Here is a 9,733-nt window from a genome sequence, read left to right as displayed (position 1 = left end):
CAGGACATCCATGCTGACCTTGTTGGGGGCGGTGCCGGTGCGTGCATCAGTCACTCACCGTCACCGCCCAGTCACCTTCCCGCCGCCGCAGAAGAGGAGTCGCGAAGAAGCCGCCGCCGGGAGCCGAGCAGAAGAGGACGGAGGTCGGAGTCGTGAGGAGGGGAGAAGCCGCCGCCGGGAGCCGAGCCATCGCCAGGTAAGTGTCTCAGGGGAAGTGCTGACTCGTGATCCGTGGTAGATTGCACTGTCGGCACTGGCTAGCCTGTGATTATCAAGAGATTGGGAGGAAATATGTCGCCTCCCGCATGAATGTTTGTAAAGGATTTTTACACTAAAATCCCTCTTCTCTGCACCCCAACTGTGTCTATTGGACACAATTGGATCGTGGTTAAGGCAAGGCTCTATTTACTTCCCCGGGGCATGGTGGCACATGATATCCCCTGTGAAACACAACATGGCAGTGTGTTTGGGGCTGTCCTGCAGCCATTGCCAAGTTTTGACCAGTGGCTGAGACAAGCTAAAAATTTGCTCCAACCCCCTTTTTTGCATCAGTGCCCATGTGAAAGGGACCTCCTAGGAAGAAGAGTGGTCTAATGATTGTATTTAATGATTTTAGAAGATGTTTTTCAAGCAATCTTATTGTTAATTAGACCAGACTTGTCCTGTAAATAAAATGCATTTTCATGAATATTTCTAAAACATTACTGAAGATTATTCTGTGTATGTAGAAAAAAAAAAAAGGAAACTAGTCTATGTTTTTGGTATTTAGGCCATCTAGTGGTGTAAATGGAGAATGCAGACAAACCATTTTTGTGATTGCTGTAATACATTGACAACATTTCCTCAGGCTGTTCTTCCTTCATTCTTCTTTATAATGTAAGCTACCAATAAATAACAAAGCACCACTAAATGTGGAAAACGTGATCCGATTGTCTTCATATGTCATTTGACATTTCCTGGCCTCTGCTTACCCCAGAAGAAACATTAGCTATTAAGCAATTATTTGTTATTATTTTCTCCTTAGGTCTTTCAGCCAGTGTAGTCTGAAGGACAGCCGTAGACATATGGTGATCTTTGTTTTTGGCCAGCTTGGGCAGCCCCATCAGTATACAAGCAGTTATAGTGGCAGTTGCAAGGTATAGTTAAGGAAACGTTTCACTGTGCATGTGAAGTACAGAAAAAACAGGATACCGCTCAGGTGTGGTATGTAATGGATTACTCACAGGTGCTGGCCCCGGCTCGCTACTGCAGTGACATAGAAATGAGAAGAAACTGGTTGCTCCCCGCTGTTGTAATCCAATAAAACTTCCTTTATTCTTCAAACATAGGACAATAGCGCAGGATAGGTTACAGTTGACATGTTTCACACATTAGAGTGCTTAGTCGTAAGTTGAAGGGGGCATGTACGCTGGTCACTGCATTGAAAGGGGGCATGTACGCTGGTCACTGCATTGAAGGGGACATGTACGCTGGTCACTGCATTGAAGGGGGCATGTACGCTGGTCACTGCATTGAAGGGGCATGTACGCTGGTCACTGCATTGAAGGGGGCATGTACGCTGGTCACTGCATTGAAGGGGGCATGTACACTGGTCACTGCATTGAAGGGGACATGTACGCTGGTCACTGCATTGAAGGGGGCATGTACGCTGGTCACTGCATTGAAGGGGACATGTACACTGGTCACTGCATTGAAGGGGGCATGTACGCTGGTCACTGCATTGAAGGGGGCATGTACGCTGGTCACTGAATTGAAGGGGGCATGTACGCTGGTCACTGCATTGAAGGGGGCATGTACGCTGGTCACTGCATTAAAAGGGGGCATGTATGCTGGTCACTACATTGAAGGGGGCATGTACACTGGTCACTGCATTGAAGGGGGCATGTACGCTGGTCACTGCATTGAAAGGGGGCATGTATGCTGGTCACTACATTGAAGGGGGCATGTACGCTGGTCACTGCATTGAAGGGGGCATGTACGCTGGTCACTGAATTGAAGGTGGCATGTACACTGGTCACTGCATTGAAGGGGCATGTACGCTGGTCACTGCATTGAAGGGGGCATGTACACTGGTCACTGCATTGAAGGGGGCATGTACACTGGTCACTGCATTGAAGGGGGCATGTACGCTGGTCACTGAATTGAAGGTGGCATGTATGCTGGTCACTGCATTGAAGGGGGCATGTACGCTGGTCACTGCATTGAAGGGGGCATGTACGCTGGTCACTACATTGAAGGGGGCATGTACGCTGGTCACTACATTGAAGGGGGCATGTACGCTGGTCACTGCATTGAAGGGGACATGTATACTGGTCACTACATTGAAGGGGGCATGTACACTGGTAACTGCATTGAAGGGGGCATGTACGCTGGTCACTGAATTGAAGGGGGCATGTACGCTGGTCACTGAATTGAAGGTGGCATGTACACTGGTCACTGCATTGAAGGGGGCATGTACGCTGGTCACTGCATTGAAGGGGGCATGTACGCTGGTCACTGAATTGAAGGTGGCATGTACACTGGTCACTGCATTGAAGGGGGCATGTATGCTGGTCACTACATTGAAGGGGGCATGTACGCTGGTCACTACATTGAAGGGGGCATGTACGCTGGTCACTGCATTGAAGGGGACATGTATACTGGTCACTACATTGAAGGGGGCATGTACACTGGTAACTGCATTGAAGGGGGCATGTACGCTGGTCACTGCATTGAAGGGGGCATGTACACTGGTAACTGCATTGAAGGGGGCATGTACACTGGTAACTGCATTGAAGGGGGCATGTACGCTGGTAACTGCATTGAAGGGGGCATGTACGCTGGTCACTGCATTGAAGGGGGCATGTACACTGGTCACTGCATTGAAAGGGGGCATGTATGCTGGTCACTGCATTGAAAGGGGCATGTACGCTGGTCACTGCATTGAAGGGGGCATGTACGCTGGTCACTGCATTGAAAGGGCATGTACGCTGGTCACTGCATTGAAGGGGGCATGTACGCTGGTCTCTGCATTGGAGGGGGCATGTACGCTGGTCACTGCATTGAAGGAGGCATGTACACTGGTCACTGCATTGAAAGGGGGCATGTATGCTGGTCACTGCATTGAAAGGGGGCATGTACGCTGGTCACTGCATTGAAAGGGGGCATGTACGCTGGTCACTGCATTGAAGGGGGCATGTACGCTGGTCACTGCATTGAAAGGGGGCATGTACGCTGGTCACTGCATTGAAGGGGGCATGTACTCTGGTCTCTCTCTGCATTAAAAGGGGGCATGTACTCTGATCTCTCTCTGCATTGAAGGGGGCATGTACGCTGGTCACTGCATTGAAAGGGGGCATGTACACTGGTCACTGCATTGAAGGGGGCATGTACGCTGGTCTCTGCATTGGAGGGGGCATGTACGCTGGTCACTGCATTGAAGGGGGCATGTACACTGGTCACTGCATTGAAAGGGGGCATGTATGCTGGTCACTGCATTGAAAGGGGGCATGTACGCTGGTCACTGCATTGAAAGGGGGCATGTACGCTGGTCACTGCATTGAAGGGGGCATGTACGCTGGTCACTGCATTGAAAGGGGGCATGTACGCTGGTCACTGCATTGAAGGGGGCATGTACTCTGGTCTCTCTCTGCATTAAAAGGGGGCATGTACTCTGATCTCTCTCTGCATTGAAGGGGGCATGTACGCTGGTCACTGCATTGAAAGGGGGCATGTACACTGGTCACTGCATTGAAGGGGGCATGTACGCTGGTCTCTGCATTGGAGGGGGCATGTACGCTGGTCACTGCATTGAAGGGGGCATGTACACTGGTCACTGCATTGAAAGGGGGCATGTATGCTGGTCACTGCATTGAAAGGGGGCATGTACGCTGGTCACTGCATTGAAGGGGGCATGTACGCTGGTCACTGCATTGAAAGGGGGCATGTACGCTGGTCACTGCATTGAAAGGGGGCATGTACGCTGGTCACTGCATTGAAAGGGGGCATGTACACTGGTCACTGCATTGAAGGGGGCATGTACGCTGGTCACTGAATTGAAGGTGGCATGTACACTGGTCACTGCATTGAAGGGGGCATGTACGCTGGTCACTACATTGAAGGGGGCATGTACGCTGGTCACTACATTGAAGGGGGCATGTACGCTGGTCACTGCATTGAAGGGGACATGTATACTGGTCACTACATTGAAGGGGGCATGTACACTGGTAACTGCATTGAAGGGGGCATGTACGCTGGTCACTGCATTGAAGGGGGCATGTACACTGGTAACTGCATTGAAGGGGGCATGTACACTGGTAACTGCATTGAAGGGGGCATGTACGCTGGTAACTGCATTGAAGGGGGCATGTACGCTGGTCACTGCATTGAAGGGGGCATGTACACTGGTCACTGCATTGAAAGGGGGCATGTATGCTGGTCACTGCATTGAAAGGGGCATGTACGCTGGTCACTGCATTGAAGGGGGCATGTACGCTGGTCACTGCATTGAAAGGGCATGTACGCTGGTCACTGCATTGAAGGGGGCATGTACGCTGGTCTCTGCATTGGAGGGGGCATGTACGCTGGTCACTGCATTGAAGGAGGCATGTACAATGGTCACTGCATTGAAAGGGGGCATGTATGCTGGTCACTGCATTGAAAGGGGGCATGTACGCTGGTCACTGCATTGAAAGGAGGCATGTACGCTGGTCACTGCATTGAAGGGGGCATGTACGCTGGTCACTGCATTGAAAGGGGGCATGTACGCTGGTCACTGCATTGAAGGGGGCATGTACTCTGGTCTCTCTCTGCATTAAAAGGGGGCATGTACTCTGATCTCTCTCTGCATTGAAGGGGGCATGTACGCTGGTCACTGCATTGAAAGGGGGCATGTACACTGGTCACTGCATTGAAGGGGGCATGTACGCTGGTCTCTGCATTGGAGGGGGCATGTACGCTGGTCACTGCATTGAAGGGGGCATGTACACTGGTCACTGCATTGAAAGGGGGCATGTATGCTGGTCACTGCATTGAAAGGGGGCATGTACGCTGGTCACTGCATTGAAAGGGGGCATGTACGCTGGTCACTGCATTGAAGGGGGCATGTACGCTGGTCACTGCATTGAAAGGGGGCATGTACACTGGTCACTGCATTGAAGGGGGCATGTACTCTGGTCTCTCTCTGCATTAAAAGGGGGCATGTACTCTGATCTCTCTCTGCATTGAAGGGGGCATGTACGCTGGTCACTGCATTGAAAGGGGGCATGTACACTGGTCACTGCATTGAAGGGGGCATGTACGCTGGTCTCTGCATTGGAGGGGGCATGTACGCTGGTCACTGCATTGAAGGGGGCATGTACGCTGGTCACTGCATTGAAAGGGGGCATGTACGCTGGTCACTGCATTGAAAGGGGGCATGTACGCTGGTCACTGCATTGAAAGGGGGCATGTACGCTGGTCACTGCATTGAAGGGGGCATGTACGCTGGTCACTGCATTGAAAGGGGGCATGTACGCTGGTCACTGCATTGAAAGGGGGCATGTACGCTGGTCACTGCATTGAAAGGGGGCATGTACGCTGGTCACTGCATTGAAAGGGGGCATGTACGCTGGTCACTACATTGAAGGGGGCATGTACTCTGGTCTCTCTCTGCATTAAAAGGGGGCATGTACTCTGATCTCTCTCTGCATTGAAGGGGGCATGTACGCTGGTCACTGCATTGAAAGGGGGCATGTACACTGGTCACTGCATTGAAGGGGGCATGTACGCTAGTCTCTGCATTGGAGGGGGCATGTACGCTGGTCACTGCATTGAAGGGGGCATGTACACTGGTCACTGCATTGAAAGGGGGCATGTACGCTGGTCACTGCATTGAAAGGGGGCATGTACGCTGGTCACTGCATTGAAAGGGGGCATGTACGCTGGTCACTGCATTGAAGGGGGCATGTACGCTGGTCACTGCATTGAAAGGGGGCATGTACGCTGGTCACTGCATTGAAAGGGGGCATGTACGCTGGTCACTGCATTGAAAGGGGGCATGTACACTGGTCACTGCATTGAAGGGGGCATGTACGCTGGTCACTGAATTGAAGGTGGCATATACACTGGTCACTGCATTGAAGGGGGCATGTACGCTGGTCACTACATTGAAGGGGGCATGTACGCTGGTCACTACATTGAAGGGGGCATGTACGCTGGTCACTGCATTGAAGGGGACATGTATACTGGTCACTACATTGAAGGGGGCATGTACACTGGTAACTGCATTGAAGGGGGCATGTACGCTGGTCACTGCATTGAAGGGGGCATGTACACTGGTAACTGCATTGAAGGGGGCATGTACACTGGTAACTGCATTGAAGGGGGCATGTACGCTGGTAACTGCATTGAAGGGGGCATGTACGCTGGTCACTGCATTGAAGGGGGCATGTACACTGGTCACTGCATTGAAAGGGGGCATGTACGCTGGTCACTGCATTGAAAGGGGCATGTACGCTGGTCACTGCATTGAAGGGGGCATGTACGCTGGTCACTGCATTGAAAGGGCATGTACGCTGGTCACTGCATTGAAGGGGGCATGTACGCTGGTCTCTGCATTGGAGGGGGCATGTACACTGGTCACTGCATTGAAAGTGGGCATGTATGCTGGTCACTGCATTGAAAGGGGGCATGTACGCTGGTCACTGCATTGAAAGGGGGCATGTACGCTGGTCACTGCATTGAAGGAGGCATGTACACTGGTCACTGCATTGAAAGTGGGCATGTATGCTGGTCACTGCATTGAAAGGGGGCATGTACGCTGGTCACTGCATTGAAAGGGGGCATGTACGCTGGTCACTGCATTGAAGGGGGCATGTACGCTGGTCACTGCATTGAAAGGGGGCATGTACGCTGGTCACTGCATTGAAGGGGGCATGTACTCTGGTCTCTCTCTGCATTAAAAGGGGGCATGTACTCTGATCTCTCTCTGCATTGAAGGGGGCATGTACGCTGGTCACTGCATTGAAAGGGGGCATGTACACTGGTCACTGCATTGAAGGGGGCATGTACGCTGGTCTCTGCATTGGAGGGGGCATGTACGCTGGTCACTGCATTGAAGGGGGCATGTACACTGGTCACTGCATTGAAAGGGGGCATGTATGCTGGTCACTGCATTGAAAGGGGGCATGTACGCTGGTCACTGCATTGAAAGGGGGCATGTACGCTGGTCACTGCATTGAAGGGGGCATGTACGCTGGTCACTGCATTGAAAGGGGGCATGTACGCTGGTCACTGCATTGAAGGGGGCATGTACTCTGGTCTCTCTCTGCATTAAAAGGGGGCATGTACTCTGATCTCTCTCTGCATTGAAGGGGGCATGTACGCTGGTCACTGCATTGAAAGGGGGCATGTACACTGGTCACTGCATTGAAGGGGGCATGTACGCTGGTCTCTGCATTGGAGGGGGCATGTACGCTGGTCACTGCATTGAAGGGGGCATGTACACTGGTCACTGCATTGAAAGGGGGCATGTATGCTGGTCACTGCATTGAAAGGGGGCATGTACGCTGGTCACTGCATTGAAAGGGGGCATGTACGCTGGTCACTGCATTGAAGGGGGCATGTACGCTGGTCACTGCATTGAAAGGGGGCATGTACGCTGGTCACTGCATTGAAAGGGGGCATGTACGCTGGTCACTGCATTGAAAGGGGGCATGTACGCTGGTCACTGCATTGAAAGGGGGCATGTACGCTGGTCACTGCATTGAAAGGGGGCATGTACGCTGGTCACTGCATTGAAAGGGGGCATGTACTCTGGTCTCTCTCTGCATTAAAAGGGGGCATGTACGCTGGTCACTGCATTGAAGGGGGCATGTACACTGGTCACTGCATTGAAAGGGGGCACGCTGGTCTCTCTGCATTGAAAGGGGGCACACTATACCTTAATTACTGAAGGCCCCTTTCACACTTTTGCGACCTCAAAGTCACGCAATTTTTTACAGCGTTTTTTGCCGCAAAGCAATGCCTATTACATTTTTCTGTTTGCGCCCCCCCAAAAATTTTGAGCACCAGCTGCCACTGCTCCATAGCGACATGATAACTTCACGCAGTTGCTGCAGATTTGTCGGCTGCACATCCATGATGCCAATCTCCCGTTCCACCACATCCCAAAGGAGCTCTATTGGATGAGATGTGGTGAGTGTGGAGGCCATTGGAGGACAGTGACCTCATTATCATGGTGAAGAAACCAGTGGTGAGATGATTGGAGCTTTGTGACATGGTGCATTATCCTGCTGGAAGGAGCCATCAGAAGATGGGGACACTGCAGTCATAAAGGGATGGACATGGTCAGCAACAATACTCAGGTAGGGCGTGGTGTGTAAACCATGATCAATTGGTACTAAGGGGTCAAAAGTGTACCAAAAAAATATCCCCCACACCATTACACCCCCACCACCAGCCTGAAACATTACTCCCCCCCCCTCCCCACACCATTACACCCCCACCACCAGCCTGAACCGGTGATACAAGGCAGGATGAATCCATGCTTTCATGTTGTTTACACCAAATTCTGACCCTCCATCCGAATGTCGCAGCTGAAATTGAGACTCATCAGACCAGGCAACGTTTTTCCAATCTTCTATTGTCCAATTTTGGTGAGCCTGTGCCAATTGTAGCCTCAGTTTCCGGTTCTTACCTGACAGGAGTGGCACCCGGTGTGGTCTTCTGCTGCTGTAGCCCATCTGCTTCAAGATTCGATGTGTTGTGCATTCAGTGATATTATTCTGCATACCTTGGATGTAACGAGCGGTTATTTGAGTTACTGTTACCTTTCTATCATCTGGAACAAGTCTGCACATTCTCCTCTGACATCAACAAGGCATTTTCCTCCACACAACTGCCGCTCACTGGATATTTTCTCCTTTTCCCACCATTCTCTGTAACCCGAGATATGGTTGTGTGTGAGAATCCCAGAAATACTCAGACCAGCCCGTCTGCCACCAACAACCATGCCACCTTCAAAGTCACTAAAACCCATTTTCTTCCCCATTCTGATGCTCGGTTTGAACTTCAGTAAGTCGTCTTCTCCACGTCTAGATGCCTAAATGCATTGAGTTGCTGCCATGTGATTGGTTGATCAGCAATTTGTATTACCAAGCAATTGAACAGGTGTACCTAATAAAGTGTCCGTTGAGTGTAGATTGAAGTAGCTGTGAATAGGTTGGAGGAGATCTGTCCTTGCTCACATGTATGAAAGTGGATTTTTGTAGTGAATGTCATTGTTAGATTTGATCCCTATTGGTGGAGTTATCACATCTACATTAAATGTTTTACATTTTCAGCAAGTGTTGGTATTGGGACACATTGTAGGGTGCAGATTTCTCATTTGTTTCATCACACATTTTGTCACTAAGGGCCTGATTCATAGTACGGCGAATTGGCGTTTCGGCGGGATTTTGCGAACCGGCGAATTTTTAAGTCTGAAATTGGTATTCAAAGAACGGCGGGCGGAAAATAGCGCCTAGTGTGAGATTCATTAAGATGCAATATGGTCAGAGCGCGACTTAAAACCACGCCAGCTAAAAGCTCGACTAAAGTTTAGCCAAATTTTCCCCTGTACCCCCAAAAATCCCAAATCACTGTGGAAGGTGTGGAAGTCAATTTGGAGATGACTTGCGTTTAAAAAATCTCAAAAACTGACTTAGAAAGAGAGATATCTGCGAAAGTGTGGAAAGGTTAAACAGCTCCTCCAGCCGCGAGCTGCGAACGCGCG

Source organism: Pelophylax lessonae, assembly GCF_965119305.1.
Source record: "Pelophylax lessonae genome assembly, chromosome: 3".
Classification (NCBI taxonomy): domain Eukaryota; kingdom Metazoa; phylum Chordata; class Amphibia; order Anura; family Ranidae; genus Pelophylax; species Pelophylax lessonae.
The sequence above is the reverse complement of the archived record's forward strand: the minus strand, read 5'-3'. Positions refer to the sequence as shown.